Genomic DNA, 7,500 nt, shown 5'->3' with positions numbered 1-7,500 from the left:
TTTGCAACACTACCTTGGCCTCCTCGAGCCCGCCGCTTTCCCGCCGGTGGGAAGGCCGTCGCCGATGCCAGAGGGGCTCCACGGCATGGTAAAAAGTCGTATCTAGTTTGCTGTTAGACCGGACAGCATCAGACATTGGAAGTACGCTGCTCACTCCTCCTGTCAGGGGGCAGCATGTGCCCGCCAGGCTCATCCTCCTAGCAGGAGGGCATCAGCCATGGCCTGAGGCGGGTTGGCCGTGCCCCGACGCATTTTAAAGAAGCAACACTGCAGGTTAGTTGAGGATAAAGTAGACTCCGGGTGTTGCAGGATGCATCTAAATCCTAATTGTTTGCACGAGCTCAGGGAGATGTGTAGAGCTGAGAGTACCGGTCTGAACCGCTTTATGGGAAAGTGAGGCGTTCTAAAAGACCGGCCTATTGGAAATAGAAGCGGAAGGAGGTTTAATCTGATTGGCTGATACGTGGATGCCAGCTTTAGTGGAGGCTGAAAGGCCCTTCGAGTTCATAAGGGGGAAGAGCAGATTTGCATTGCAAGATACTAGATTCATGTGCCCTTTATGTGTTAGTAACCTCAAATCTGTGGTGTGGCATGTCAGAACAGCGTCTTGGGTTATCTTTTATTTCGTAATAATTGGGGGAAATTTGAGGGGGAGATAAGCAGGGCTATATTTTGCCGTGTCTTTATCTGCAGCTAAACGCTGCTGCCTCTGCCCGGGCTCACATGGTGATAGTTAAGAATGAACTCTCAAAGCCGCACCGAATACCGAGTGTAACATGCGAGTGGCCCTGCAGGGTATGGAGGGATATTAGGGAAAACTTGAAATGGAGAAATGCGATACAGGGGAAGGGGTCCATGGAACCGAGGAGAGATACCCAAAGCCTGGAGCCTTTCCTCTTATTAAAACAGTATCAAGGTTTTGTTGACTTTAACATGTTTAGGAGAAGGGGGGCCATAATTGGGGTGAAAAAAGCAAGAATCTCGAAGATATGAAGAAAATAAAATGTGGCGTGTTTGTTTTACTGTATCGGCTGTGTTCAGGCGTGCGCCGGCTTGTTGCGGAGAGATTTTCCTCTCTCTACGTTAGCCTCTCGCTTCTCCGAGTCTTGTGTAGCTGGCATTTTCAAAGGTGTTTTCAGCAAAGTCCGTCTTGACACTCCATTAGAGTCTTACCCTCTATCTAATAATCTTGTCATTTTCCACTACATTTCCCCCCTACAAAGCAGTCTATTAGATATGCAATACTTAGCTAGCTTAAAAAAACTCCCAGAATTCGGTCTAAAAAGGTTAATGTAATTTCAGAGCCGTGAAGTGGATGGAATAGCACTGAATAGCCTCCCAGCCATTCAGAGTTAATTTCTTGAAGTTCTATCGCAGGCCTGAATGTGAAACCAGAAACATCCGGCCTGGTCGTTTAGCTACCCAATAGTGTGTTTCTTCTGCATCTCTTATCTCAAAACTGTTACCACTGGAGCCTCCGTGGCTGCAGAACTGAGTGTTTTCTGCAGTTTGTGGGACATTTATCAGAATCACATCTGACAACGTAAGTAGGCATACCGTGGGGATAAGACATTGAAAGGTTAGGTGCGAGTGCCGATGACAACACATCGTCAGTGCTGTTTGGAAGTATCTTTCAACTGGGTAATATTTCTGCCACCACTGCATCCATTTTCAGTAGGAGCGCAGTGTTTCCCTCGTGGCTCGGTATCTGTTTTAGAGCTATTGTTTTGTTAGAGACGTGTGGCAGATGGGTTAACGTCAGTGTGGAGAGACATTTCCTCCAGCTCTCCGACTCTGTGGTTCTCACAGTGTGTGTCATCGCAGAGACTGGTTCGGTGTAACGTAAAACATGCTCCTGTCAAATTGAAGGCAGGATGAACCGATAGCCAAATCAGATTTGCGTTATTAACGCCAGCTTTCAGAGAAAAAAAAAACAAACACATTCGGATGGTAATCTGTGCCGTTTCTGTCAGTTCATTTTGTTTAGCGGTGCTTATGGAAGGTCAATTAGACAATACAGGGTTAAATGCGTTTCAGATGGAGAGAACGCTTTTTTTAAGGGGTGGAAAAGGAAAGAAAGGAAAATGTCCTGTAATGCTTTGTTATTGCCCTGAAACATAAACCGCCTCAGCGCCGGCCCTCAAAACGCAGGGCGAAACCGAACCGAAACACATCAGCGGCCGGCCAGCTGCACATATTTTTAAATTAGCTTCTCCCCGCAATCCACTTCTAAGGCCCCGCGCTCACGGCCATCTCTTGAGAAACTGTTTTGTAATTCATGTCATACGAGAGCACTCCATACAAAGGGCAACTTAGAGACTCGCCGAAATGTTTCAGTGCTCCATGCTGGGAGAACCGGGGCAAAGCCAAGCTCTCCTTTGTTCCTTGGCGTCACTGGTTCACGTCTGAGTGTGACAGGCCCCCGGAGGCGGCCTCCCTTTGATTTAGTGTATCCAGCCAATGTTATCATCAGTATTGATTCATCCCCAATATGGAGGTTCTGTACTCCTTTAAACCCAGAGGACTCTCAGGTGCACCCTATTATTCACGCCGTGCCCGAGACATCAATATTTTTGTTTTTCCCTGGTCTCCACGTGTAGAATGTCCAAGCAGATGGTGGAACAGCATAATATCTATATTTATTTTGCAGCATGTGTTACATATAAAAATAGCTTTACTCAGCAACGGCAATATTAATATCCGATTGCGTTGGCTTTTTGCCGAGTGCGTTTTGAGAGCTTGCGTCATCGTCTTCACCAAGTGGTTTTTGTTAACAATGGGAGAATAGATGATGTTCATGAGTGATTGGAAAGTTTTCGTATTTTTCATAGTTTTTCTAGTTTTCCTCTGAAACGCATTGTGTCTGCATAGCAAACGCTATTATTCCTGCTCTTCCGTGTGTGGTTCACCTTGTGTCGTTTATACCCATGCCGAGGTTGGCTCAAGTCAGTGTTGTCAATTTAGCGCACAAGTGTTGATTGTCGTTGATGTCTTAATTGAGCAGGAGAACCGCACTCAGCCTCTCAGACAATCAATGCTGCTGTCGCCGGCCACGCCCCCGTCTTTTAAATGCTAATCATAAGCTCTGTGACATTCTCAATGGAGAGTAACAGTAGCTGTTGTGCATCTTAACACACGATAAAAAAAACAAACAGCTGCCTTAATATTGACGCAGCCAGTCATTAGCGAGAGTAATCCGAGCGGAACAGAGAGAGACGGAGAGAGAGACGGAGACAGAGACTAAAGCAGACATTCTCCCAGACCTTGGTTAAGTCATCAGTACCAGTCCATCTCCCAGGTTCGAGACCTGAGAGGGGTGAGAAGAGTGAGAGGGTGGGGTGGGGGCGGTGGTCAGGCGTTACACTAGTGGGATAACAGGGTGACAGAAGCTGAGTGTGATGTCGGAAGACTAGGAAGCTAATGAGTTCCCCCATGCACCCTTGTCCCGGCACATGAAAGCAGTGAGGGGGCTTGGGTCTGTGGGGGGGGGGGGTCTGCAAGCCTATCACAGTGGGATGCAAGGCGGGGGGGTTTGATGTCGTCTTATTAAAGCTTTCTCTCAAAGTGTTGGAACGTCAAATAAATATAGGCCTGATTTGATCCTTTACCTGGTGGAGACACTGGCAGTCCCTCTGTCTCTCTCTCTCTCTTTCTTTCTATCTCTCTCTCTCTTTCTCTCTCTCTCACTCTCTCTTTCTCCCTCTCTCTCGCTCCCTCTTCCCTATCTCCCCCACCCTTTCTTTTAGACAGAGCAATAAAGACTTGTGTCAGGTCCGTGACGTGTGTTAACCGATACGGTCGTATCCCAGGATAGCTGAATTACATACCAGATGAAAGCGATGCAATGGTCTCATGACAGCCGCGTGATTGATGTGATGGCGGGCGCGGCCTTTGACCTCCTGGTTCTAATGGTGTTGTGTGGTCCCGGGTCTGATGATGGGGACGATTTCAGCTCGTGCAAAAAAGGCATGTCTTCTCCCCATCAGCCGACAGCCAATAAGAAGTCCTTCCTTACTATGTTAGGGCTTTAATTTATTTTGAATGTTATATGGATCAATTTATCTTTTTTTTTCATTCTGCAAAAAAATATTGTTGAACCTTTATGCTAATTGTGGTTGTTTTGCAGTGGAGAGATTTATCCTCCATACCGGTTTTATTCGTCCCAGAATTCCCTTTTTCCACCTCGCCTTAAGCTAAACGTCTTGTGACAAGATCAAGTCAAGCTGCAGCCTCCTGAGCGTGCCATAGCCAAGGACGTGTGAACGATAGCGTCCAGCGTTTCAAAACGTCTTGCAGATGCTCAGCGCTTCTCAACAGCTAAAGGCAGCAGGGAACTCACTGACGAGGAACAAGTCACACATGTCAAAGCCAGGGAGACAATTTAGCATTCCTGCAAAAAAACATACTTTACATCAGGGGATGAAGTTCACGGCAACATCCACCAGATTTTCCCGCTCAATTTGAGCCATTCCGTAAAGCGGTTAATTAGAAATGGTCGACTACACTAATTCCCCTCCAAGGCTCGTCATGTGTGTTTATCCTGTCTCTAATTGACACCGTAAAGCGAATGCATATTCATGGATCACACATCACCGCCTGCATACTTAATGTCGGAGCTAATCAAGTGCTGCTAAAGAGATTGATCCGCTTGCTTGTTTTGTGAAGAGGCTTCAACCAATAATAGGTAAATCATTCATATTCATGTATTTTTGCAGCTGATTATTAAATATTCTCCATTCTTGTTTTGTTTTGCTGAGAACATATACATTAATACGGATGTAAAAGGAAAGTCTGTTGCATTTGTTCAGGTGATTAGTCAGATATCTCCCTGGCTTTCTACTCTTGAAGTTAATGACAAGCAGAAATGTCACATTAACCAATTTGTTATTGTTGATGGTGTTAGTTTTCGCAAGTTTCTTTGCCTATGTTTCCATTTCCAAATTGTGTGTTTACAGGTGTTTATAGGTTTCACATCTTCAAAGTGTGAAGTAGCCACTCAGTCATTTAGAGACGCGTGATTTCCCTCTCGATCTGTGCGAATAATACGCGAGAACTTACCTTTTTGTTTTTTTCTAGTTCTGGAGCTCAGAAGTGGCATGAATTTCCTCCCTGATGTTTTGCTCCCCTGTTTACAAAAGCAGGGATCCATTTTGCTATCGACGTGTTGGCAGTGGGCCAAATAACGCAGCCAAAACAACAACAGCACAACAAGACGTCTGCGCGTCACGCGGGCATCTTCATCAGAAAAGCCATGATGAAAAATAAAATCCATCAAGGCCGCCATTAACGTTCAATCAGACGAAATAAGCGAGCGACTTGAATGAAATGCCTGTCAGCTTCGCCTTCTTATCTCGGAGGAATGAAAGATAGGACAATATACCTGTCCCCCTCGCCCTTCCCCGTCCACCCCTCCTCCCCTCTCTTACCCCCTTGCTGTGGGCTCCCCTCCAACACCCCCCCCGTGCCCCTCTAGGCACTGTGTCTCGGTGATAAAGGACTGACCCGCTCACTTCCTGTCTCTCCCTGCGTGAGCTCTGACGGCTAAGCTGTCTGTTGACCCCCACGACCTCGCAGGCGCTGCCTCGCAGGAAGTGAAGTCTACATTACACACACACACACGCACACACACACACACACGCACACACACACACGCACACACACACACACACACACGCACACACACGCACACACACACACATGCACACACACACACACACGCACACACACACACGCACACACACACACACACACACACACACACACGCACACACACACTTCCTGCCATCTGCCTCGGTCTTCAGTACTGCCAAACCCCTACTCCCCCACCACTACCACCACTACACCCCCCGGCCTGTGAGACAGCACACAGATAAAACACTGTACACACATGCCCGGCCACGGAGCGCACGTGACAGCTTGTGTAAGCAGCAGCGCCGCTTTAATCTTAAAGATGTCTTCTGGCGTCAGGGTAAAAGAGGCCGGCCGCACACCTTACGTCAGGCAGTGCGTCGGACGAACCCTGCCTGGTACTGTTGTCATGCAATGCTTCCCCCCCGTGGTCGTGAATAGTTGTTTTAACCCACTTGAAGCCTTTCTAGAAAACGTGTCTATTTTTAATTACGTAACCAGAATCACATTTTGTTCCGTTTCTTGAAGACGTTAACAACCGACTCTGGGCTAGAGATCGGCAGATGCGATACGCCGAGCATAACAAAGCCCTTCCAGAGGGCTAAGGATAACCGTCTACAGACTGTTGTTGTTGAAGTTATATCATTTCTCAGCGCACACATATAAATGAGGGAGTGTAAGTAATGTAAATGTGTTGTCATTCTCCAATTATCTTGCCACAGTCCCTGAAAATATCTTAATTAGATTATAGAATGAGAAGGAACTTAGTGACTGTCGGCCTGCAGTGAGATCCTGCTAATTACTGTTGTATTTTGTTTTAGTGCTCTTGTTGTTTTCCCGTAGCTAAATCTCCAGTATTTGGATAAAGGAAAAAGCACGTCGTCACAAACACATGCGAGGAACTCAGGCTCTACTAACTTAGCTTTAATGTATTCATAAGGCATATGGTGTATTATTAAAAATACATTTGTACACGGGAACAGGGAGAGCATTATCACAGTGTGATGCATATGAAATCCCTACCTTTATCATTACACAATAAAAAACATGACACGGAACAGCTGACAGGCCCGCCGTCAGGGAGCGAATGACACACACAAAAGATGAAAGACTTCTATCAAGTGCATTAGGCTGCATTGGCAGGCAGTGTGCTAGCTCGCAGTAATGAGCTAGCATGTTCCTGGTAGCAACCTGCTAGCTGGTTGCAGTGTGCCATACGGTATAAGGTAGCCGGTAACACCATGCTAGCAGATAGCAGCTAGCAATGTGCTAGCTGGAAGAACCATGCTGTGCGGTAGAAGGTAGCCAGTAGCACTATGCTAGCAGATAGCAGCTAGCAATGTGCTAGCTGGCAGCAACATGCTATACGGTATAAGCTAGCCGTAGCAACATGATAGCAGGTGGCAGTTAACCATGTACTAGCTGGTAGCACAAGGCTATCTGATAGCAGTGGGCTAGCTGGTAGCAGTGCGTTAGCTGATAGAACCTTGCTAACTGATAGCAGTGCTAACTGATAGGAGTGATAGCTCCACCAGGAGTGACAGCAGCGCTATCGCGATTCACACACTGGAGAGAGGACGGGGCTTGCCAGGCCCTGTACTTTACGACTTAGCATCATCACCCCTCTCCAGTATTACAGAGTCTTTCAGTTTCAAAACCCCTCTAAACCCACCATCTTGACATTTTCAACTGGAGTCAAGCCAGTTACAGCTTAGTAAGAAGACGGCTCCCCTTTCTCTGGACAGGCAGCACAGACCGAGCCTTCATTGTGAAGGCAGACGAGGCACAAGTGATATTATTGAATTCCAAAAGATATATATGATATATAGTCTTTACAAATAGTTTTAAAGGCCCGTGGTGCACATTACTAGG

The 7,500-nt window shown here is 46.7% G+C and overlaps 1 protein-coding gene across 2 annotated transcripts in view; it reads left to right on the top strand.

Annotated features, from left to right (window-relative positions):
- macrod2 (mono-ADP ribosylhydrolase 2) overlaps positions 1-7,500 on the top strand; it is a 403,152-nt gene that overhangs the window by 341,892 nt on the left and 53,760 nt on the right. The window lies entirely within an intron of this gene.

Source organism: Pollachius pollachius, assembly GCF_949987615.1.
Source record: "Pollachius pollachius genome assembly, chromosome: 2".
Taxonomy (NCBI): Eukaryota; Metazoa; Chordata; class Actinopteri; order Gadiformes; family Gadidae; genus Pollachius; species Pollachius pollachius.
Note: the sequence above shows the minus strand (reverse complement) of the source record. Positions and strands in the feature narration are given on the sequence as shown.